At 42.7% G+C, this 26,014-nt stretch overlaps 1 long non-coding RNA gene across 1 annotated transcript; it reads left to right on the plus strand.

The window, feature by feature from the left end:
* The first annotated feature begins 18,676 nt into the window (after nt 1-18,676).
* Nucleotides 18,677-20,560, plus strand: LOC142785271 (uncharacterized). The gene is made up of 2 exons (XR_012888904.1): nt 18,677-18,777; nt 20,306-20,560. It is a non-coding gene; the product is annotated as an uncharacterized LOC142785271 (long non-coding RNA).
* Nucleotides 20,561-26,014: the final 5,454 nt, after the last annotated feature.

Below are 26,014 nucleotides of genomic sequence, written 5' to 3' on the forward strand. Positions count from 1 at the left end.
ACTCGGCTGCTCACCCGCAGGTCGCGGCTTCAAATCCCGGCTGCGGCGGCTGCATTTCCGATGGAGGCGGAAATGTCGTAGGCCCGTGGGCTCAGACTTGGGTGCACGTTAATGTAACCCCAGGTGGTCGAAACTTCTGGAGCCCTCCACTACGGCGTCTCTCATAATCATATAGTGGTTTTGGGACGTTAAACCCCACATATCAATCAATTTAGGTTGAACGTCCAATAAAATTGAACATTGAGTGTTGGTTGGACGGAACATGTTGTCAGGCATTCAGTTTCAATACGCAGTGTGGTTTAATATTCACCCGATGGTCACGAGTTCGTACCTGGCCACGGCTGGAGCACTTCATTCGAAGCGACAAGCGGAGAGACTTGTTCCGTGCCAGTGCACGTTAGAGGGCATCAGATGGTATAAATTTTCAGACCTCTACATGGTGGCTTGCTGAATCATCATATCGTTTTTTTCGCGTAAACTCCTACACATATAGTTACTGATTATTATGAGCATAGGCTATACTTTTGTTGGATGTATTGCCTCACTGTAAATACGTTTTTAGTTGGCTCCTTTAACCACCAGTACACTTGTAAAGCCCGTTGAGCACTAGATTTTCATGGCACAATGTGAATTTCACTGGTTGTGTGCTGATGAACAGCTGTAGCTCGTCTGACCTGTGAAGTCATTTAGTTAGTAAGCCGTTTAAAAAGGTTATCAAGCAAGCACTATAGAACGTCTGCGTCATATTAGCTGTGATTGTGGCTACGAGGAGCAAAAAGGTACTGTTTTAATGAGTAAGAAACCATGACAGAACAGGTGGGCAAGCTATGAAATGATCGCCAGTCAAGTAATTTACATCACTTGAGACCTGCTATGATACTACTTCAAGCCAGCTCAACTAGAGATTTTGAGTTGTTAAACACGGTCCTGACAGCGTTTAAGCAGTAGGCAACACCACCTTTGAAAGGACATTTAGTGTAAGGTCACAACAGCTTTTTGAGAAAATTCTGGCATTGTACTGGTTGAATGCGAGCGCTGGTAAGCAAAATTCACTCGTATTAAGAGGTAAAATTATTAAGTGAAATAGAACGAAATATGACCATGCTTAAGGAAACATTCGAACGAATGTTAATCATTGCGTGCTAAACACTTTCGCACTACAGCAGTACTTCCTCATCAGTGACGTTTGTAGAATTATGTCGTAGTTGTAATGAAAAAAGTACATGCGTCAGCCAACATCTTTGATGCTTTCAGAGAACGAAATAATCTTGTACGAAAAGGACAAAGCAGGCGTCTCTCGCTAGAAAAATGATTGAACAGCATAGGGTAACCATTGTGTTGCGTGTGTATCTTTCGCTGTAGTCATTGCTTTCTTTTGCGGCATTTAGGTCTCGATTGATATATTCTCTGTTTTAATTCTGCAATGAGTAGCTTGAATTTCTTCGCTCTGAATAAATAATTTTAATAGCTTTTTAACGCGAACAGGATGCATTATTAGAAACAATGGCCGTTGGCACATGTGGCTTCAATGAGTCGTAATATAAAATAGGTCGTAAATAAAATAAATTGCAATAAATTGTATTAAAAATAAGTTGTTTTGTGAGGAGAACTTGTCCCGTACGGTGGCCTTTACGCTGCATTGGACATGAAAAAACAATTTAGCCGTGAAGTTACTTCTTGAATCAAAGGGTGCAGATGAAAGCTGTACGAGGCGTGTTCAGAAAAGGCCGCACCTCATTAGTGGAAGGGGCGCCATATGACACTCTACTTTCTTTTCTAAGCTCTTTCGACCAACCACTTAATTCTAGATTTCCTGCTCTTCAAGGACATTTTCGTAAGAAAGAGTATGACGCCTAATTTAGGGCTGTAGTTACATTTAAAAACTTATTTTGTTGACGAAATGCACCATCTCTCTTGCGGTTAAAACTTCGAAAAAAAAGGAGTGAACCGAAAATTAAGCTTGGCATCTTAACCCGCACATCACACTGTGTACACGATCTCACGTAAGAGTAACGGCATTTCGAAAATCAGATACTAGGGGGCTCGTAAAATACTAACCGTAAAGCACTTTGGGGCAATACCTAGTGCTTTAACGCCGAAACGGAAGCCGAGAACTGAAAACTGACAGAAAAGTTTTTTCGAGGTTATTATGGCCGAACAATAGTCGTGAAAAAACGATATTGCTTTAGCGCGGCTCAGTTTGAGCGTGAACGTGCTTCTCACGGTAACTTCATTCGATCGCGCAGGGCGTTTTGCTTAATCATTCAGAACAAATTGCTCTGTGCACTTGCAGCCCCCCCCCCCCTTCCAGTGTTTCCGAAACTCTAGCAAGACATACTGGCCGCCAGCGTCGAGCACTCTTCAAGTAGCGATCGCTAGTATGAAGATTGGTACCTTGTTCCTCTCTATGACATCGTACACAAGAAGGCGCCCCTCAAAGCTCTCGAGCAAAACAAAAAGGCAGATTCCACGTACAGTATGTAGTCATGTTCCAGCATGAGATGCATATCGTGATTTTTGTGTTTGCATTAGTCATATACTCTCGCCATCCATTCACAACACGTAATATCAAATTAGGTGTATGCGAAGCTAGCGAAACGGCCACGAGCACACTATCAGGGTAGCACTTCGCCATATTTTACATAACACGCATGTCATGATTAGAGTGTTTGGGCGTGTCTATTACCTTCCTGGTCTAATACCGTCACCTAACGCCAAATAAGGTATATCTTAAGCTAGCGAAACGGTCGCGAGTGCATTATGAGTGTAGCATGTAGCCATGTTCTCACATGACACGCACCTGATAATTCTCATGTTTGCACCAGTCCTTTACCTTTGTCATCCATTCACGTCTGTATTACCACATTTGGTATACGTGAAGCTAGTGAAATGACCGCGACGACACCCTGATCGTAGCGTGTAATGATGAGTTCGCGTGTAGTCAAGACTTAGCATCAGGACTCGTAGCGTGTAGCCATGACATGACATGTATGTCATGATTTCCACGTTAGGGCCTGTCACTTATGTTCGCCAAGCAGTGTTGGCGTACCATACCAGTTTTGCAATGTCATGTGAACAAAATCATCACAAGAGCAACAATACCATGGCATGTAAATCATAACATACATGACATACAAGTCACGATTTTCTTGTTATGACAACTCCCTTGTGCTTCCGAAACAATGATGTTATGCCATACCACTTTTGGTATAAATCCCATCATTGAAACGTTCTGGAAAGCGAAAAGTCATAGGTGGCTAGTTAGATAGACAGATACGGTCAAAAACGCCAACGTTCGCAGAATACTTAGCATTTAATAGTAAACAGCGCTTACTGTTGTTACTGTCCACAATTCTTGCCGATTGACTGAGACCTTAAAAATGTCTCAATAAGTTAATCAATCTATCAATCAATCAGTTTTAGTCTCATGACATAAAACAAATGTTACAGAACATAACACAGACAGACGAGGGTCCCAAAGTACTTCAGTGAAACGGGATCTGAGGTGATAAATACAAATAAATAAAGCTAGGACTAGCAGCTGTTCGAACCGTGAAAAGAAAACAACCAATGCAGAAACAAGAATGAAAAACAAGTGTGCTTCAAACATAAAAGACTAATAATAACTCCAGCGTAGACTAGCACAGATCTTGTGCAAGTATAGAAAAAAGGGAAATTGAGTATTTAGCCAATGTGCTTAGAAATAATTTAGAATGAAATAAAACAAACTTCTCATTTTGGTGATGTGGGTGAACTATTCCAAAAATAAATAGCACACAATTGTGAAGATGGTTTGCCATGGTTAGCATGAACCTTAGGAAGTAAAAAGTTGCTCCTAGCAGCGAACTTAGTAGTGTTAGTGTATCCTAAAATATGAAGTCTGCGAGACGTTTTCATTCCTTAGGAGCATGCGCAGTTTGAGTAAACAGAACGTTTAAAACACGCATTGAATGGCCCCTTGAATGCTGCTCAAAACTTTAGAACTATATAGTTGGCAGCACATTGCAGAAGCGCCTGCAGGAGGCGCTTAACCACATATATTGCGTTTTCACGGGAACGCAGCTCGAGAAGATATCTGTAATATGCATGTATACCATTTGTCGTATCTGTAATATTAGAATAAAAAGTAAAGAATGAAATGTCGGCTTAAAATCATGGAGCCTATCATTTACGAAAAGATTCATTTTATTATTCTTCGCCAGTGATCACGCCTGCTGCAAGCTGACTGATGGTAAGAATAGTAAGGCTGAGTCAGTTTGGTTGCTGACTGCGCTTGATTTATAGATGTAGTTTGTTAAGAATAGAAATTGGGGGTAGCATTACAAAAATTGACGCAAAAAGACACGGTATTCACAATTAGACTTTTCGGTTATCTAAGCCGGATGTGCGCAATCGCGGCCAATGAAAAGTCGTTACGTGTACATCATGTAACATAACGATGTTATGTCAAACCTATTCGAGAATTCCAGCCATGGAAATGATCGTGAATTTGAAAAACAGCCAAGAAATTTGAAGAACACGGTACACATAAGTTGCCATCATATTTCGTTTTTTAGAAGTATTTCTACCCAATAGGACTGAAAATAATATTGCGAAAAGGGCGTGATCATTGAAAACTTATGAACACTAGGCTTTGGAATAAGCAACAACCGGGAAGTAAAAGCACAGTGTTTCCCTTCTTCTGGGGTAAAAAGAGGGAAAGCCATTGGTGCGTTCAATTTATTTAGGTAAGATATACTTCCTGTGCGGCTACGTGCAATTTCTCAGGAGTGGAGTTCTTACCACCTTTTTCCGCCTTAGTGGATCAAAGGAGAGGGTGCCCGGCTGCTGACCCGCAGGTCACGGCTTGGAACCCGGTCGCACCGGTCGCATTTTGCTGAGGGAAAATGGTCGAGGCCCCGTGCTGTGCAATGTCAACGCTCGTTGGAAAACACCAGCTGGTAGAAACATACTGGGGCCCTCAACTAGATCATGCCTCATAATTATTTCGTGGTTTTTGACACGTAGGATTCTAGACTATGTTAATAATAATAATAATAATAATAATAATAATAATAATAATAATAATAATAATAATAATAATAATAATAATAATAATAACAATAATAATAATAATAATAATAATAATAATAATAATAATAATAATAATAATAATAATAATAATAATAATAATAATAATAATAATAATAACAATAGTAATAATAATAGTAATAATATTAATATATTTATATTATTATCGCTTCAATTTGCAGCTGCCTACCCGTACGACACTACACAAAGCACTCTGTGCAGCCTGCTTGCCCGGATAGCCATGAGATCAGGCCACTCTCGTTCAGATCATAGATAAGTTGGCTAGAATTCATGCATGAAGTTATCTCATTATTTGCCAAAGCGTTAGTGCCCCGCCCATTAGGAGCAAAGACAATCAGGTGGAGAGAGCTCATGAGAAAGAGGATGAAGAATAGACGTGCCAGTTCATGATGGTCCGCATTTTCTATCTACGGCACATGAAGAACATAGACCTTAACAGTCCGGATGTGATGTCGTCGTTTTCGGTAATGTTGCTGTACAAATTGATAGCCTCGAATGTTCTTTGAGTATCGATGAAAGGCAGCATATGCTCGGCGCATATCTTAAACGCTGTCTTCGTCTTCTTGAATGCCGTGTCAACTGAAATAAAACATACATGGCTACAAAGCAGCGTAGATTTCATTTACACTTTATGCACTGCAAAGTTGTAGATAGCTGAGCCAGTTGGTATGGGTCATGTTGTTATAATATGAATCATGCAGTGCTTTTATTCACCGCTAATCTATTTAGTGAAATGGAGAAAAAGAAAGTTGACTGATTGACTATAAGTCATTTTCGTTCACCACATTTCCACGCTATGCCAGGCAGACTTCAGTATATAGCGAAGGGATGAAGTGACCACTATGACGTGACGATGTCAACTCATCTTTAAAGGCCGGATTTGTGCGCACTGAAAGAGCAGTTAATACGCGCCATAAAAAGGTGGAAATGATACTGCTTTAGGTCCCAAAAATTGTACATATAGGCACAATAGGCTTTACACTATTCAACTTTTTGAATAAACACGAGTGTAATCGGTGTCTACGACAGGAAACCAAACAGAAGTGTTTTAGTTTATGACGGTACAAAGGCGCCAATGGTTTATCATATAGGCATGTAGTTTTTTTTCTTCAGGGTTTGCAGCATATGGTCTTTGCTTTTCCATAGCCCAGCATGATCAGTTAGGTGTCCACCATCGATTGATTACGTTCCTGCGTCGCTTTGTTTTCGCAATGGTTCTGAATGCAACACAAGATAAAAAATCCACAGTGCTTATAAGCCAGAAGGGTATTTTTGCCTCTTATGAACTTGCTCTAACCACACAGTGTCAATTTATGTTCTGTCTGGAAACTCCTTGAAGCGCACTTCATAAGGTAGAGAATTTCAAGCAGGAAAGATGACTACATGCTTTGGATGCTCACGATGTCATATGCCAAGATTTGGGATGCTATATCCACCGCAGAAAAAGGTGAAATGCCAGACTGAACGTCGCTTGACCTTCAACTCTTAGACGCGCTTCCCAACATGCTGGAGGTGACGCATACAACAAGGAATGGTCCTGCGTGCATCACACTAGTACGTGATACTGTGACAATTGTTCGAGGCGACGAGTGGAACATGTGCAATCTGTTGCCTGAATAGAAAAATGAAGGTTGACACAGATACTGGAAGATAGGAACGGAATTTATGCACGGCATTTTTTTATCTTCCTATCTAAATCCGCTGCTAGGGCCTTCGCTTCTGGTTCCGTGTGCAAGGAAGTTTTGAGAACTCTCGCTCAAAAGGCCCTCACCCACCACACTATTATTTAGTTCCCTGCTCACCTTGAATTGAGGGTCGGAGGCCTTCCCAATGTCAACGAGCTGGCCCACTCCAAGGCGCGAGGCCTCACTTACCGCGCCGGGACTTGTGCTTCTCAGACAGAAGACTCAGCCCCCAGCCTTCATTTTAGGGACATTTTGACTACCTTCAACGAGATCACGAAGCATTATCAAATAGTCCGTTGGTCCTTTCTATTGCCACACGAAAAGTTGTCTAGGCCACAGGCAATCTCTCTTCGCATGCTTCAGACGGGAACATACCCTAGCCTCGTAACCTGTAGCCATTACTCCGATACTTCAGAACTTTGTCTGGACTGCCAGAATTGCAGTGATTTTAACCACATGCTCTGGAGGGGCCCTTCTTTACAAAAAAATAAAGAATTTTCTAAAAACTCCTTTCATTTAATGCTCACGAGTCCGGTTCTCATACAACGACTCAAGGCTGTCCAGAAGGCCCAGGATGTGGAGCAGAGGCGGGGCCTCGCCGTCCCAACGTGGGAGCGGCCCGCGATCCTACCCCTACAAAACGGGGGCAGAATCCTTCAGGACCGCAATAAAAGTTTTTCATCCATCCATCCATCCATCCATCCATCCATCCATCCATCCATCCATCCATCCATCCATCCATCCATCCATCCATCCATCCATCCATCCGTCCATCCATCCATACATCCATCCATCCATCCATCCATGCATCCTGCCATCCATCCATCCATCCATCCATCCATCCATCCATCCATCCATCCATCCATCCATCCATCCATCCATCCATCCATCCATCCATCCATCCATCCATCCATCCACCCATCCATCCATCCATTCATCCTATCTATAGAGATATGGGAGACTAATCTGCCCCCATTTCATTTGCGTTTGTGCTCTCGCCGTTCTCGCATCTTGCCGGTGCCAGCCTTCACAAAGCTTGTAGTGTTTTCGCTGCATCATCTCTTAGAGAAGTTCCAGCGGTGCGACGCTGTGTGTTGTAGTAAGGCTACATGATACGGGCTAGTTTCTCCTAACGTGCGCTCATATAGTGCGCTCATTCATTCCACAGAAACAGGCAGTAGAATTGAAGGAACGTCGAAACGACACAGTACCACATATGTGCCCTCCCTGTCATAGGCATCTCATGCGAATGTAACCCTTCGAGCGCATAAATGCATCTACGTCGTATGATCTTCCGGCTCCGGGTTGCTCCGATACCAGAGAGAGAAGGGATGAAATTTGGCTTGTGAATTGTACACCCCGCAAAAGGCAAAGGTATGAAGCTCATCTCCTCGCATCATGCTTTCGCAGCTTGCAATGAACCAATTTAAAAAATTTTTGTGGTACAAAGCATTTCATTGGACACACAACTACTTTTAGTGCCCAAGTAAAATTTCCTTATTGAACTAGTGAAGCGCCGTTTAAGAAGTAGACGACAATCAAAACGAAAACCACGCGGACATCTCTTTTTTTCTCTATTCTCTATTTTACCCTGATGATGCACTACGGTTTTCCGTTTGTTCTTGATCATCCTGCGCTGCAAAAACCACATCGTATTCACTACGCATGCGACCAGACGGTGGGGATATAATGAGCGGACAATGCGATGTGGATGAATACACATGTATAGAGGCTAATCTGCCTCCTATTGGCTAAGAAGCCTTATAGCCTTCATACTGCTGAAAAGAACTTATGGGAAGGAATATAGCTTGCACTCCATACAGTTCCGGCAGTTCAATTTTAATTGGTAACATGAATTCCAGTTTCCAACTGCACTTGACAGCAATATTTGAGGTTAAATAGCGCTCAAATAGGCCTTGATTTTGAAATTACACATTCATAGACACTTAAAAAAATTTAGGCACTAACGTACAAATAGGCATTCATAGACACTTTAAAAACACCATTAAGTGCTTATAAACTTCTAATTCATGCTGATATATGAAAGTGGCTCGACAGGAACGCCAGAACACAAATTAGGCATTTGCCTATAATGCAGTCTCTACTTTTCATAGCCTTCTAAGACCCAGATGTATTTACGATCAGAGATTTTCGTTACGATTTCAGAACTGCTTTTTCTTAGTACAAAGCTGATTAGCATGGCGTGGTTTTTTCAATATACTATGTTACTTGGTCACAGAACGTTTCTCACTATATTGTTCATTGGAACTCGTCGGTGACTTTTTCGAGGAACAGAGAGTAGGGTGTAGTTGAAGTCAGGGATCGAAAAATGACATCTCTCAACACAAACATAAATTTATCTGCTCTTTTCCAGCCGATAATACAATTATTATAAGTAATCGACGACATATTGTGCAATAACAGACATGTCGTCGAGATCCGTTTACAAACAAGTCCCGAAATTGGCATTGCTAATATTCATCTCATCATTATCATCATTATCACCATAATCATCATCGTCCTCATCCTGACGACGTCCACTGCAGGACAAAGGCCTCTCCCATGTTCCGCCAGTCAACTCGGTCCTGTGCTTGCTGCTGCCAATTAATACCCGCAAACTTCTTGATCTCTTCTGCTCCCCTAACCTTCTGTCTCCCCCTAACTCACTTGCCTTCTCTAGGAATGCAGTTAGTTACCCTTAATGACCAGCAATTATCCTGTCTACGTGCTACATGCACGGACCATGTCCATTTTTTCTTCTTGATTTCAACTATGATATCCTTAACCCTGGTTTGTTTCGTAATTCACTCTGCTATCTGCTTGTCTCTTATGGTTACACCTACCATTTTCTTTTCCATTGCTCGCTGTGTCGTGCTCAATTTAAGCTGTACAATCTTTGCAAGTCTCCAGGTTTCTGCTCTGTAGCTAAGTATCGGCAAGATACAGCAGTTATATACCTTCCTCTTGAGGCATAGTGGCAATCTACCTGTCATAATTTGAGAGTGCTTGCCAAATGGTCTCCACCCTATTCTTATTCTTTTAGTTACTTTAATCTCGTGGTTCGGCTCCACGGTTATTACCTGCCCTAAGTAGATATAGTCTTTTACAACTTGAAGTGCACTATCACCTATCTCGAAGTGCTGCTCTTTTCCGAGGTTGTTGTACATTACTTTAGTTTTCTGCAGACTAATTTTAAGACCCACCTTTCTGCTCTCCTTGTCTAACTTTGTAATCATGAGTTGCAATTCGTCCCCAGAGTTACTCAGCAATGCAATGTCATCGGCGAAGCGCAGGTTACCAAGGTACTCTCGATTAACTCTTATTCCTGTTTCCATTCTAGGCCTCTGAAAACTTCCTGTAAGCACGCGGTAAATAGCATTGGGGAGATTGTATCCCCCTGCCTTAGACCCTCCTTGATTGGTATTCTGTTGCTTTTTTATGGAGCACTATGGTAGCAGTTGATCCGCTGTAGATATCTTCCAGGATGTTTACGTATGCTTCATCGACACCCTGATTCCGCAGTGTCTGCATGACTGTTGATATTTCTACCAAATCAAACGCATCCTCGTAATCTGTGAAGGCTATGTATAGCGGTTGGCTATATTCTGGGCATTTCTGTATTACCTGATTGATAGTATGAAAGTGGTCTATTGTTCAGTAGGCTGTTAAAAATCCTGCTAGTTTCTTTGGTTGATTGAATTCTAATGTTGTGTTAATTCTGTTAGCAATTACCTTCGTAAATAGCTTGTATCCTACGTAGAGCAGGCTGATCGACCTGTAATTTTCCAAGTCCTTGTCGTCTCTTTTCTTATGCATTATCAATATGTTATCATTCTTCCAAGATTCTGGTACTCTTCCCATCTGGAGAGACCTCGTAAACAAGTATTTACTAAGGGTAATTTTTTTTCATCCGTGGCAACACTCGCACAGGTCTTGTTACCTACAAAATAACATGCGTGAGGATTAAATGCAATAAAAAGAGATTTATTGTAAAGAACTTGTTACCATATGTAGTGCGTCAATCGAGTGGACTCGTACACTGTCGAGTTTTTTGTCATTAAGACGTAATGTTCAATAAACTAGACTGTCAAATACGCAACGCTTGCAGAAATACTACCGTATTTTTTGCTCAAACGCGAATTTCATTGTAGTTTTCAACCTCTTAATAACGCTAATCAGTACCTAAGTAGGCTTTAGAACATCTGGGAATGAATATAAATGCAAGCATATAGTTCCGAGGCAGCAACCGTAAAAGTTGTCCGTGCTCAATGCTGCCCTTCGAGGTCTCCTTAAAGGCGAGAAACACATCTAGTTTGAGCACTAACACAAGATGGCAGCACAAATTCCCGAAGCAGCAGAAAGAACGTTTTCTGAAAAGAGGCAAGTGCTTCGTAAACAATATATTCAACAAATTTATCATTGCAGGGTTTCAGGTGGATAAGTATATTCATGAGTAGTAGGTCAATTCTCTATGCATACAAGTCAATAGTTTGGCTGGTTGTTGAGACCACATGTAATTGTTTAATAATACGGTCTGCCTTTCCCTTGCTTCACACTTGACAAACGTGTTCATATAAAGTCAGTAATATTTATATTGGCTTCTCATGAGTTGATAAGACTGCAAGAATTACATTCTATAACGCGTGGAACGTAAGGCATACCTTGGACGTTTTTGAACAGGTTTGCCCCACACAGGATGGGAGGAGATATTTCACTTCACAAACCTCAACGCATGTCGCAGCGGCGTTTGAGATAATTTAACATCCTGCAGGACATGCAAAACAAGTCTGAAAGACGCTGCACTTGGAGGTATTGAGGAAAGCAAGAGTATACCGTGAGGCACCCCACCCTGAAGCGCTACCGTACTTCTGGTGACCGATTAGATAGAGCAATAAAAAAATGCCGTGAGCAGGGTGCTTCCATTAAGCATATCATTGAAAGCAAGTAGCTTCAGGCGGCTGCACAAACAGTTCATTGAAACACCATCCTGAAGATAGGTTTACGTCTACACTAGACTTGGTTCGATGAACCACCACTCTTGAAGACTCAAGTTTGCCTTTTAAAGGCAGAACTCACCAGTAAGATTTCATTCAATGGTACAGAGCCTGTTCATTTTGGCTCAGGATAATGAAAATATGTGTCCGAAGGTGTAAACGTGCTTGGTCGATACTCAAGCCATGGCTCACGCGTTCCTGTAAAAAGGGTCCTGTCCTACCTCAACAGAGACAGGGGTTGATGTTGTTGTTGTTTTTTTTCCTCAGACAGTGTAGGTGAATTTCGTGGTGCCCACAACTCATCGTTGATTTTTGAGGCTGAAGCTGTCATCAACATTATGTTCAATCACTAGTCCAAAACAAAGGGAAGAAATGCCAAGGAAATAGTAATTTAAATGGTAGAAAGCTCAATGTGAATGTCATTGCTCGCTCCATACAAAAAACAAGCAAACAAGCAAGAAAATACGATCTCAGAAATGTTTTATTTTCCCAAACTAACATTAGGTGTGTCACGCTTTGACGCGTCACAATTTTGAAAAAGAGAATGTGGCAGTACTACCAAGTGCACTCTGATTTAGTGTCAACTGAATGTGTTACTACTAGTGGATGGCCCAATTTCGGTTACTAAGTCATCGAATGACATCCAGCAACTCAACAAACCTAGCACTGTTGCATGAAGGGACATGCCTATCAACACAAAGTATTTCTGTTATTCAACTATTCTTATCACCCTGACCCTTATCATCAAACATGCAATCTTCTATTTTATTATCGTTGCCTTCCAAAATGAGCGCCGTGTTACGGTAACAGGCTTGGTTGATTTTCTTGAAAGTGTACCTTACCCATCCGTTGATCAATAGAGTTAACGTGTTCATGCGCAGAAAAGAGTGCACATGAGTCCGTGCCTTTCACCCATATTTAGTTACTATTTCTAGTACATGTGGACAAGAACATTGAAGAAGGATTGAAATGAACAAGTGAAGCAAATTATTGCTGGTTTGAAGCAATTCTCTTCTTCTGTTTGACTGCAGTGAGTCCGCCTTCTGGATCTTTCCTTCAGACCATTTTGACAACATTTAATGAATGCGTTGACCCAGTCGTTATCACTCATGCAATCTCTAAGAATGGTTCGGTGAAGTTTCTTGGTTTAAAAAAGTTTTTGGAACCACCATTCGTTGTTCGAACTACAGCTTCGTGCTTGAAAGCCTCTCTTACCATACTCGTCGAAACATTAAAGCTGGTTAGCCGTGGCATTATTGAAGCATGCCTACGCAACTCCCTCATGGAGGCCTGTCATTATTACAGTGGTAAAGAAATACTACTGCTCGGTGATTACTAGAATGAAGGCGACTGGCTATGTCAGCCCGTTTGTCGTTTCTGTTGCAGCTGCGTGGCACGACAAGTTAAAAAATATTGGGCAGCCTTCTAGACTTTAAAGCAATAGCGAGACATAAGCAAGTGGTTGAAATGCTTGGCCTTTAGGTTTGGCTGAAATAAAAGTTTATTACTACTGCTACTGTCGTACAAACATGGACTATCACATCTCCTTGAAGATAATGGTGAAAAGGCAGCTAGTTCAGATAAATATTCGGCAAAGCATAAGCATTCTCAGCCGTGTCTTAGACTGATTTGATAAACTGAGTACAGGGCGCATTCACAAATAATAACAAGGTAAAATTCCTGGACTACTGCAGTGGCTTTATTTTTGGCATCCCCCTATCTTTTTGACAGTGTTACGTGAGAAAGATGGGAAGGTGCCTGAACGTACGTTCACCGGAACACCACAAAGGAGTAAAAAAGAAACTTTCTTGCTTTTGATTTCCTCCAATTGAGATGCGATCCAGCAATCGACAGCCTACGCAATTCAGCTACGCATCCTGATAACAGACTCATAATTATGAAGGCTAAGGCTTTCTCTTATTAGCGTTGCATCATTAAACCTTCCACCGTTTTAGTGACGAATAAATTGGTTAACTTAGTTCATTTAAACGTGTAACGACGTTGACGTAAGGTTTGTTGGTTTTCTTGGTGCTCAGTTTATATGTTTTTGATGTTATATTCATTCCATTTTTACTCCGTGTCTTCATGAAGTCATCATTGAGCTGCTATAATGTCTGCTATTTTATTTCTATTGATTAGCTAACGTGATAGTAAATTTTACTCGCTTTCAGGCAGATATTCTTTTCGGTTTCTTGTCTTTGAGCCGCTACCGCGTTGTGCATTTGTTTTCGCTTTCGTTAGTGTGGCATAATTTTTGTTATATAATGAGTACGACTACCTAAATGCCTGTACTGGTAGAAGAACCATATCAGTAGAAAAACCAAGCGTGCTAGAATATTTGATATGTAGGTTCACAAAAACTAAATCCAGTGGAAGTAAGAAGCACAAAAATTGTGTCGATTTTCCTGAATATATTTCCTCGGCCCATTAATTACCGTTGCTCAATGTTTTAGGAAAAGAAAATTTCTGACAATTGCCGGAACGAAAGACTCAGTTCTCTGCAAATTTCAGGAATGGTGATATCTATTTTTCCCCTGACGTCGCAAATACGATTCGTGGAGAATAAGTGTCCATGACGAGATGTTTTGTCATCATCAGAAATAAAATCAGTATATCCAAGCGACTAATGATAGTCGTTTAGAGAGCGGCCGTTGAAATATCTATAATAACAGATTAGTATCGTTACCATTCGAAGATGGATGGATGACTCCCCGCGGCAGTCTTTGCCGTATGACTTGCGTAACCAGTTTCTGTTAAAAAGAATCCCAAGAAAACGCTCCCGTGTCAGCCATTATGGCCGTGGCTGATATGTTAAGCAGGAACCTCATTTTCGTTGCACTCCTATTGCTAATATTCGAAAACGAAATCCCATCGTCGGCATTCGCGAACCCTGTGCCATCTCCAACTTGGTCCGGCCATCCAAGCGGGAGCCCCGGTCAAAAACGGGGTGCTCGTGTAGGCACCAGCTTCACTTTGACGCGCAAGCAAGGCACTCAATTTCAAAAACAGATCGCCGCGGCGCAGCAGATGCAGAAGCAGCAGCAACAGAAGCAGCAACGACAACTACTGCGAAGATGGCGACGCAATAACAAAATTATGTGAGCATGAGACGGAAAGCTTTCTGACAGATGTGATTTCTCGTCCAGACGGTACATAAATGTTTTCATTGCTGACGACACTGAACGCACATTCACAACTCGGTTCTCCTGCAGCCGATCCACTTCACGCAAGTGCTCCAACGTTAATAAGTGTGAATGAGGGCGTAATTCAGCTTTGGTAGAATATCTGCTGCAGTTCCGTAGACAATGAAAAAATTTCGTTTGGTGCCTCCAACTGCTTCCCATACTGGTGCCGAAAGTTTGGAGGTAGTGGAAATAATGAAATTCCAAGGTACTAGAAGTTAATACTGATTAAACATTAGGAGTATATATAGGAACTCATTATGTGACAAGAAAAGCCAGAATTCTTACTGGGCATTGAGGATCTTAGCTGTTGAATTCATCTCCAGTAAAGCCATACACCTATATAGAGGACGTTTATTTTGTGAGAACATGCCTTAAGCGCACTAAATACATTCATTGATCGCTAGAACAAGCGTGACTCTTGTATTGTTTTTACCATGCACAATTGTCCCAATGAATGAAACTCGTGGACACGGTCTTTTGAAATAAAAAAATAACGATCATGCTTTACAGAAAACTAACAGACGGCAACAATACTATCCTTTTGGTCACCACACGAAACACTGCCACCAAAACGTTTTCGTCAGACAAGTGAGCTGCATAAAAATTATCTGTAGTGACTATGGTGAATATGTCCACCACTTAAGCAACCTAAAAAACAGTAATTGAAAAATATTTCCCGCAAGGTGCCACAAACAAGGCCTGCATCGAAAAATGTAAACTGCATAGGAAAACAGCATTATCTCAAAGAATACCCGTAGCACAACCCAGCCAGACGCCAGCAACAAAAAACAAATAATCAAATGCACTCTCGAACATCAACAATACCCTTCGTAACTATTATGCAGTACTGGCAAGCAACGAGCGCCTTGGAAAGGGTTTTACTTAGGTCATGTAGTGGTGCGATAGTAACTTTAGGGACATGTTAGTGCATACACCCAGAAATGTGGTTACAATGACACCCTACGTGAGGCCATTGTAACGAGGTTCTTCAGAATAATAATGACATAAGAACAAGTTGCCTCGGGAACAGCAACGATATAGAGGAACTGATGAGGCTGTTTTTTTCTGTTTCTTTCGACTTTATGAAGACACATACAAAAAAAGACATACAACAAAGTCGTTATATGGGGACACAACGTGTTATGACAAGGAGAAGCAACACAGAAGCCCAATCTGAGTCTCAACAAAAAACGTCTCACCGGCTGCTGGTTGAAACGTTTGCAGGGCAAGTCTGCGTAGACGCAGTGAAACTCTGCGATGCGGACACCGCAGGCGTTCGGCGAAGAGCAGGGCGACGCTGAAGTAGATGCGCCGACAAAGCAGGTTGGTGCCGAAGACCGAGGTCGACAAAGCCACGCAGACATATCCTCGGACGTGTGGATCAGGGGCCGTCGATTCTTGTGCTCAAGTGAAATAAGTCACTCCATTCCTTGAACCCCGCTAAGCACTTGGGACAAAACTATCACCGTGGCCCTGGTGAAGGTCTTCCTCGCTACCACCCAAACCAATCATATCCTTCTAAACCCCGTCTCGCCACACTCCACATCCGCTCCTCTACCCCTCCTGTCGCAGCTCCTCGTCGTCTTCGTCTTCGCGTTAGTTCTTCCACCACACTTCTGACCGACGAATTCGTCTGCTATGTTTATGCCGAATTGTACACTACACCCCACGACAGACGCGCGCATCTCTCATCACAATGGCATAGAATGCGCAGCTTATGATTCCCCCCTCAGGAAAAGCACTCAACACAAGCTCTGGTGGTTGTGCAGTATAGGATAAAAGGGGACATTGCGGATGATTACGTTGTGGAGCTACAGGTAGTCTCTCAACAAACGACCGACAACCCTCGCTAGCGTTTGATGACCATCTCGATCTCGTGTTCACGGTGCAAGAACTAGATGCCGCACTTGCTTCCACTCGACGCTCACAAGCTCCAGGACCAGACGGCATCAGAAAGGGTTCACTCCGTTTTTTCTGTTCAAACTGCGAGATATCTGGCACTCCGGAGACCACTGAACACCTCTTGCGTGCGTGCCTGCAATTACCAGACAAACATCTACAGCCACTTTTTAAATTTCTTACTGCAAAGCAAAAGGTATCAGGAAACGTTCTTTTAGGACCTATGTGTCACCATAAGCGCGATGTTTTCGAATCATTGAACAGATTGATTGATTGATATGTCAATATTAACGTCCCAAAATCACCATATGATTATGAGAAACGCCGTAGTTGAGGGCTGCGGAAATTTCGGTCACCTGAGTCTCTTTACCATGCGCCCAGATCTGAGCACACGGGCCTACAACATTTCCGCCTCCAATGGAAATGCAGCCGCTGCAGCCGGGATTTGATCCAGAGACCTGCGGGTCAGCAGCCGAGTACCTTAGCTACTAGACCACCGCAACGGGAAGAAAATATCTGAACACGGTTTTACAAGAGACTGAACTCGAAAAAAGACTATAAATAGTCCTTGAGTGTTCGAGGTTTCGATCCATAAATACCTTCATTGTCAAATTCATTAGCACTGTGTGTATACTTTCTTTACCACCCTCTTCTCTTACCCAACACTGAGCAGCAGGTCAAGGGATATATTCAGGCCAACCTCTCAGCTTTTTTCCCGTAGTAAACTGCTCTCTCTCTCTTCCTTATTTTTGTATTTATTTAGGTGCCAGTTGTATGTTGCATCACGGTGGGAAACATTCCGCATGGGCATCATTGTGTTCATTGCTTTGGAGAATCATTCTCATTGCATATGATGAACAACTATGCACAGTATACAGTTGGTAGTAAGTGCTGTGTATGGTGTGTGTTTGTTCAGTGAAAGCGTGTGTTAAAGTATACCAGGGGAGAAGCTAGTGCGGCTGAGTAACTAAAATATAACTGTAAATGTCAGCTGCTGCTCAGCCTTTGGCTTACGTGTGTGTTGTAAACATAATTATCGTACCGCCATTCAGGACCTCATCTTACAGAACATGATGCTGTGCGTTTAGCAGTTTGTAGTACAAGCGACAAAAATCAGAAAAATAACAGGTGGTGAAAACAGAGAAATGTTGCCACAAACTTCGTCATTTGACATCATTTTTGTTCAAATGCCGAAACTATATTTCTGTTTTTTGAATGTGAGTTTCAAAGAAGTTTATCTTTGTCATTTTGACCTACAATGTTCCTTCAGCAGCGAACTTATGAAACCGGAAAGAAAAATTGAATGTTTTATTGAGCCTTGGACAGAAACGCCTTTAAAACTGCAAACAACGGGACAATCGTTTGATTGTGTTGGTTCTGATTTGAAACAATATGTTAAAGATAAGTTGGGGAAGAATGCTTGCAGCCTCTTGGTGATGATATATAAAAATTTTAGGAAAAAAAAACTGAGTCGGTATACCCAGAGGACAGCCTTTCTCAGAACACACGCCATAAAAAAATGAAACTAAATGAGTGTGCGTCATAGGGTAATTGCAAATGGAGGTCGGGGAAAACATGCGGCCTTTATTTTTCTTATTTTTCTTGAATATTCTCCGTGCAGGCAGAAAACATGGCGAGTTGATGCATATGCTAGAGAAACAATACCCTGTGTTCCTGTTATTGGTGTCCATTGTACCATTGATACTACAGTACTAGTCGGGCGAGTTAGATAGAGACTGTCAATCGCCAGCAGTGCAGAAACACCCTGTGATAGCTATATAAGGGTCTGTTGTTTTGCATCACAGCTGAATAGGAAGCACTAGTAAAATTTCGCAACAACGTATTCGGTAGAGGCTTGCGATGAACTATAGGGAATCGGCTTTCATTCGTCGTTTGCGTAACAGTGGGAATGAAGGGCACTTGGTGAGGCCGTCATTGCAATTGTTTTTTTTCTTTGCGAATTGGGAAGTATATTTTTTATGCACAATTGTCATATTCGCAATTTCTTTCAAACTGTTTTTGTGACTGAAAAGCTTCTTTTCCTGAAAGCAAGCAGTAAGAAAACATGCATCCGAAGAAAGATGCTCGTGGTTCCTTTTTCGAAAAAAAAACGCAACGAAGTCAAAACGTTCGTTCGGAGTCGACTTCACAATAAAAACCGTCGTATAACTTACAAGGTAGTCGGAGAACATTTGCGCTTCTTTATTAAGACCTTTTAGAGGCGTTACTATCTGAAAATGTTAAAGTTCTAGGTTCATTAAACCTTTGTCATAAGTTGAAAGGCCGATGATTTAAAAGGTTGTAAGTAAGTGTAAATTTTGGGGAAAGCAATTGAGTTCCCCTGTAAATGCCATTGAATGCCGGTGACGTATACTGAAGCCCGTAACACTGAATTAGCTCGTTCTTGATCATCGAACATCTCAGCCTCTTTAGCATTCTAGGAGAAGAATCACCTGTAGGGTGACTATGAGTACGCTCTAATCAACGTAAGTACGATTTGTGGTGCACTTGTACAAGATTACAACTGTGCGGCGGAAGTGTTTAAGTAAAACGAGCTGCATTGCAAAGTCTTGTCTGTATTTGTCCAGCTTGCATTCTTGAGGATTGCGACATTGGATGCTGTTTATTCGTTCAATAAGCGCAATATAGCAGGTGCCAGAATTCCGAAAAAGTGAATACTCGCCACAAAACAGTCCATCTTATGTGAAAATTCTACCATAATTGGAAGCACAACACAGATGGAACTACACGAAAACTCAGAAAAGAAGTAAGGCAGGCAAGACTGAGCCCTGGAAGTGGGAAAAACAATTCACACTATTTAACTGCCTCCTACCGGCTAAACGAAATAGTTGAACAATATGTAGGGCAAATGATGTTCGCTTTCCAATTGTTTTTTTACATAAAATTAGGTCAATTAGAAACCGTCTTTTATTACTTAAGTAGGATTATTTACTATATATTGTAAGAAAACAGTTAACTGATTTTTGTATTTTGGGTAAGCAGAAACAACTGCTGTACCAGAATTTAAGTTATGCATATGAAAATTTATGTGTTTCAACTTTTACAAAAGAAAAATCAACTCATAATTTAGTTCCTGGAGTTAAGTTTGGCGTTGTCATATTAGGTAAAATTTAGGTAATATTCTAACTATAGGAGCGCTTAATTGAAAAGAAACTGTGATATGTAGTGTTCTACGTCCAATTCAGTTACTGAGACATTGGCTCCTCGAAGTGGTAAGCAAATTTGTGGAACATGAATAACTTACTCTGTGCCCCCAAAACCATTGCGTCGCCAGACCAAAAGCTGACGTTGCGGAGAACCACTTTTGGTGTATTGAGAGAGTGTTGCGAGCACAATGAGCGGAGGTGGCGTTCCTAGAGGAAGATGAAAGAGTGGTAGAAAAAGTGAACATAAAAAAAAACTGAACATGGTTCTCTGGGATGCTATGCAGGATCGGCCGAGTTTCGCGAAACTTGGGATCTTCTGGAGCTCTGGCGACACACCCTTAAGAAGGAGACAACAGTACGAAAAAGTCAAATCCACCCCTCAGCACGCTGCGTTTCATTGGTTAAGATGAAACCAGTCATCGCGTCGAGAACAGTCGACTAAGATGGGCGGTGTTTTCAAATCAGATGCATATTCTTTCATTTGTTTGTCGTTACACTGAGTGCAGAAGTGCACGCATGGAATAAAAGCGTCAGAAACATTTCAGGTTGACGTTTTTCAGAGATACGGGGTGTTTATAACAATTTCGAAGCTTTGAATACATGCGCTAAATCTGTTTTAGAATAATCAACATGGCGGCCCCTGAGATAAGGATCAACCGATAGTCTTACAACATTGCGAACGTAGCGAAACCCTAAGTCACGTGTTAAAAATCATGGTCCTGTAACTTCTAGCGCACTGCTGGACCACTGCGCGTCGTCTTTGTTGCCATCGCCCGGTAGCACCCAAGAACGTGCGGCCGGTTAATTAGCTATCTGGGGTGAAACTCCTAAAGGCATTGGTCTATCCCTCCTAGCCCGTGGTACGTGACCGCCTAGTTATTGCCTCCCTCAGCAGCTGTGGACGGATGGACAAATGAACGAATTCATGGACAGATGGACAGATTGACGGATGCAATGACGGACGAACAAATAGACAGAGAGACGGACGCACAAAAAGAAAGACAGCCAGACGCATGCAAGCACAGACAGACAGACAGACAGACAGACAGACAGACAGACAGACAGACAGACAGACAGACAGACAGACAGACAGACACACAGGCAGTCAGACAGACAGACAGACAGACAGAGAGACAGACAGACGGACGCACAAAAAGAAAGGCAGCCAAACGCATGCACGCACAGACAGACAGACAGACAGACAGACAGACAGACATACAGACAGACAGGCAGGCAGGCATGCAGACAGACAGACAGACGGACCGACAGACGGACGCACAAAAAGACAGACAGACAGACAGACAGACGCACAAAAAGACAGACAGACAGACGGACAGACAGACGGGCATACAGACGGACGCACAAAAAGACAGACAGACAGACAGACAGACAGACAGGCAGGCAGGCAGGCAGGCAGGCAGGCAGGCACACAGACAGACAGACGGACAGACAGATGGACGCACAAAAAGACAGACAGACAGACAGACGCACAAAAAGACAGACAGACAGACAGACAGACAGACAGACAGACAGACGGACAGGCAGACAGGCAGACAGACAGACAGACGGACAGACAGACGGACAGACAGACGGACAGACAGACAGACAGACAGACAGACGGACAGACAGACAGACGCACAAAAAGACAGACAGAGAGACAGACAGACAGACAGACAGACAGACAGACAGGCAGGCAGGCAGGCAGGCAGGCAGACAGACGGACAGACAGACGGACGCACAAAAAGACAGACAGACAGACAGACAGACAGACAGACAGGCAGGCAGGCAGGCAGGCAGACAGACGGACAGACAGACGGACAGACAGACGGACGCACAAAAAGACAGACAGACATACAGACAGACAGACAGACAGACAGACAGACAGACAGACAGGCAGACAGACAGACGGACAGACAGACGGACAGACAGACGGACGCACAAAAAGACAGACAGACAGACAGACAGACAGACAGACAGACAGACAGGCAGGCAGGCAGGCAGGCAGGCAGGCAGACAGACGGACAGACAGACGGACAGACAGACGGACGCACAAAAAGGCAGACAGAAAGACAGACAGACAGACGGACGCACAAAAAGACAGACAGAAAGACAGACAGACAGACAGACAGACAGACAGACAGACAGACAGACAGACAGACAGTTGATTCACAGTTAATGCCAATAAACTCTCCGAAGTATCACCCCACTCATCATCATTCACTCCGTGTATATGCTGTGATTTTTTTGGCTGGACAGTATACCTAAATAGTTATGCCGGCACAGGCTACGACCAGGCAAATCACGTCAAGTTATGGTAAGGGTGGAGGTAGTTACACCACATTTTAAGAAGGCTATGTAATGAAGTTATGTAACGCTAGAACCGGGCTAACTCTAGCATGATAGTTGATGAGCTAACTAAATCTTGTTAATGAGCGCGGCGTTAACCATAAGGACGCTACGTAGGAACATCTTAACTAGACCTTACTAGTATGATCATATTTAGTATCCTGCTAATCAGGGTTTAAGTTTAATAGTTTGATACCGATGAATGCCTCGGTAATTGCGCCCGAGATAACTGCCTTTCATATAAAGCCTTATCAATGAAGACGAGACAGCTTAGTGTAATGGTAGTTAAGCCTCAGTAAATTAGTACAATCAAAATTATGACAGAACTAATGCTGTCTTGACTTCCAAGCTGACCACGCACATAAGTAGACAACCAACTTAAAAAGCTGCAAGAAGCTGGGTTATTACAAACTCGATGATTTCAGCGTTGAACATGTAGTGTAAGCTCACCGAATTATTTTATATTCGAAGAAGATACCGCTTAGCCTTCATCGCACCGAACGCTTGACAGTCACACTGGTACTATCAAAGTCACGAGTAAAACTCGGGCCTTCTTAGAACCAACGAGTTTGTATTCGAGTTTCCGTGACCATCAGTTTGATTGACAGACGCCCGCAGCCAAGAGCGGGTACGCCCACCACGTTTGCTCATGCAGAGGAGTAGTGCTCACGTCAAGCGGTACGATTATTCTATCTGCTTTATTGCGCAGACTATGCACACACGCACGCAGAAGTAGCAGAGGTAAAAGTGATATCACTACGCGGCTACGATGTCTCGTACTCAATTTCACCGCCCTCGCGACATACCCAATCACAGCCGAGTTGCCGACAAGATGCGAGTGCATCTCGTGACCTCGTGTCCTTACATTTATCTGCAATACTTGATAGAAGCGAAACGAGCAGCGCGAGAATGCTGTGAATGCACCCTTGTTGCCTTCGAGAGTGGGAATTTTTATTCCGCAGGTGGAACGGAAAAACCTGTGCGGAAGAGGACATACGCTCAAGAACACGCCTGTGGGAGGTGCGTGCTGAGTTAGAAACGCTTACGTGACTTACGTCATCACGCTAACGTCACCGCACTGCTAAAATGATAAATGAGTGGCGGCGCTGACGTGCTCGCACGTGGTGTGTCTATGATAACCGCCCCAAACGTCCCACATGTGTTTCCTATGCCACGCGCGCTCGTATTACAGCAGTATAAATTGCAGTGCCTCTGCAAGAGATCCGCATGCATGTGCTCGAAACAATACTTCGAAGTTCGAGGGCTGTATAGTAGAGGGGGGGGGGAGGCACTGGCGAAAAAAAAAATGGCAGCCCGATCTTTTTAATTCTCCAGTAGTCTACGTCGACAAATACTTGGTTTTCTGAAAGACACCATTCGACCGCATGTGCGACCCTTTGATTTGAATGCAGTAGAGATAAACGTCAATGAACACTATACTAATATTGCCATTGTGGTACCAAATCATAATCAAAATACGGATGACCAAAAAGGAGGTGATGATAACTCAAGTGCTTTTATGTGAAGGACGTTGAAAGTGAATTCAATTCGGCTAATCGTAGCCTGTCACAATATTCCGGCAAACCTACTTATCACAATATTAAATGGCATAATTGGTGCACTTAATTATTCAGAGCGTAAGTGGGATTTGGCAGCCAACCTGATAAATATTGGTACGCGATAAATGGTAATACGATCTCTAACGATAGGAGGGCAATATTATTCAACGAAAATTACTGGCCTAGTCTCCACCCACGTACGCGTCTCCAGTAAGGGGGAATGCTAGAATGCCTCGGTCACAGATAAAATAATACCTCCTTGCAATGACCTATATAAAAAATAGCAGTCGCCATGCTTTTATACGTCAATTTGACCAAAATAAAAGCAGTAACAGAAAAAAATACTTGCCGTCATTGCAGTCAGAAAGTTTGTCGGTGATTTCGCTCACACGGGAGGAAAAAAAAATCATGTGCCCGCTGATATTCCGAACGCTATGCTTTCTGCCGTGGTCTCCGCCACTCGAGGATCGATGGATGAATAAATGGATGGATGGATAAATGGATGCATCAGGCTGTGCCCTTTATTTAGGGTGGTGGCTCACGCCACCTAGCCGTGAAGTTAAGCACTATCACCGTGTGTTTAAGGATTGAATTTCACTCGCACCTAGATTGTAGCAACCAATCAGTTAGCCTCCTCCTGGCTATTTCCACCCGTTCAATGTCTATTTGCCTTCCGTGTCCCTGAACCCCAATGCTTCGAAAAATTCGGCGCCATTATCTTTGACAATAGGACGGAGCCCTTTACAAGACATTATCAAATGTTCCGCTGTTTCCTCCTTCTTTGCACACGCACTACCATATTAAACGCGCCCCCCTCGCGGTAGCCGAGTGCGTGAGGTGATACTGACTGGTTCTGCTGAGGAGCACGATGATTGGGACGCCCGCAGAGAACCCCACCGCGCGCTCGCAATCTCAGAGGTCATGTATGAACAAACACTCTCTGCTGGATTTGGCCGACGGCGTCGGCGGGGCGTCGTTGTCATGCAGAGTATACGTATACGTATTTATATATATCAAAACACAAGAAAGAAAAAAATCCAGAAATAACACTTCGGCACGCATAATCAAAGGTGGGACCTGCAAGTCGTGAATTGGAAGCGCCAACCACTGAGCCACCGAGAAAATTTTTTTTTGTTTTTCATTGCCTTGCATATCAAGACTGTTCACATTTTACATATTGGTGAAACCACAAGTGCGTCACAAAATACACCCACAAAATTCAGTGAAGAACCGTAAGCTATTAGCTGACTATTGATCATTACTTGGACATTCCTAACAATAGCTCAATGCGCACAATCCAGTCTGATACATCCTCTTGGCCCTTGAACACTTCAATAAAATGGCACACAAATTCGCAATAATATTGGCGCACAGATAGTACTTCTACATCCACGTTTTCAAAGGCACATCGGGTTTTCCATATACTGTGCAGGCCCAGAAGCATGATTCTATCATAAGGTACGCCTGTCTCGTTTTTAACCGAAAGAAAACGGATGCCGTGTGGACTTAACGGTAATTCTTTTGTCTAGGTTCGCTGCAATATGTCCCAGAAAAGGATCTGCTCCAGCAATTTATTAACGTGCGTTCAATTGTTTCTGGTTTACTACAAAAGTGGCAATGTGTGCTTCATGGGATGAATATTCCCCTATATTGCAACCTCGTTTTAACTGGTAAGGTGCCAGTATATATTTGAAAGAAAAAAAGTTTTGCCCCTGGCGCTGCAAGCGTTTTTTCAACATGTTTAAGAACATCCTGTCCTGGGCCTGCGCAATATTGCTGATGGTGCAGTGGTACAGGTAGTAAAACATCGACAAGGTCTTTATACAATTTTTACGTAATACTTCAGCCAGATACGCTACCGATAACCTCACTGATAAAAAGTGAATAGAAGAAACAAATTTCTTTAAATACTCTTGTATTGGTCCTCGCACATTTGATGACCATACGAGATCTCCTGGCAGTACTCTAGGCAACCTTAGTTGCATAACAGTTCTCAAAAAAGGGTCATCTACATCCCGCAGAAAAAGGAAACGATTGACATGTTGTCTTACGTACAAATGAACCAATCCGAGTGCGCCATCTCGAACT

The sequence above is a fragment of the Rhipicephalus microplus genome, unplaced genomic scaffold, assembly GCF_043290135.1.
Source record: "Rhipicephalus microplus isolate Deutch F79 unplaced genomic scaffold, USDA_Rmic scaffold_20, whole genome shotgun sequence".
NCBI lineage: Eukaryota > Metazoa > Arthropoda > Arachnida > Ixodida > Ixodidae > Rhipicephalus > Rhipicephalus microplus.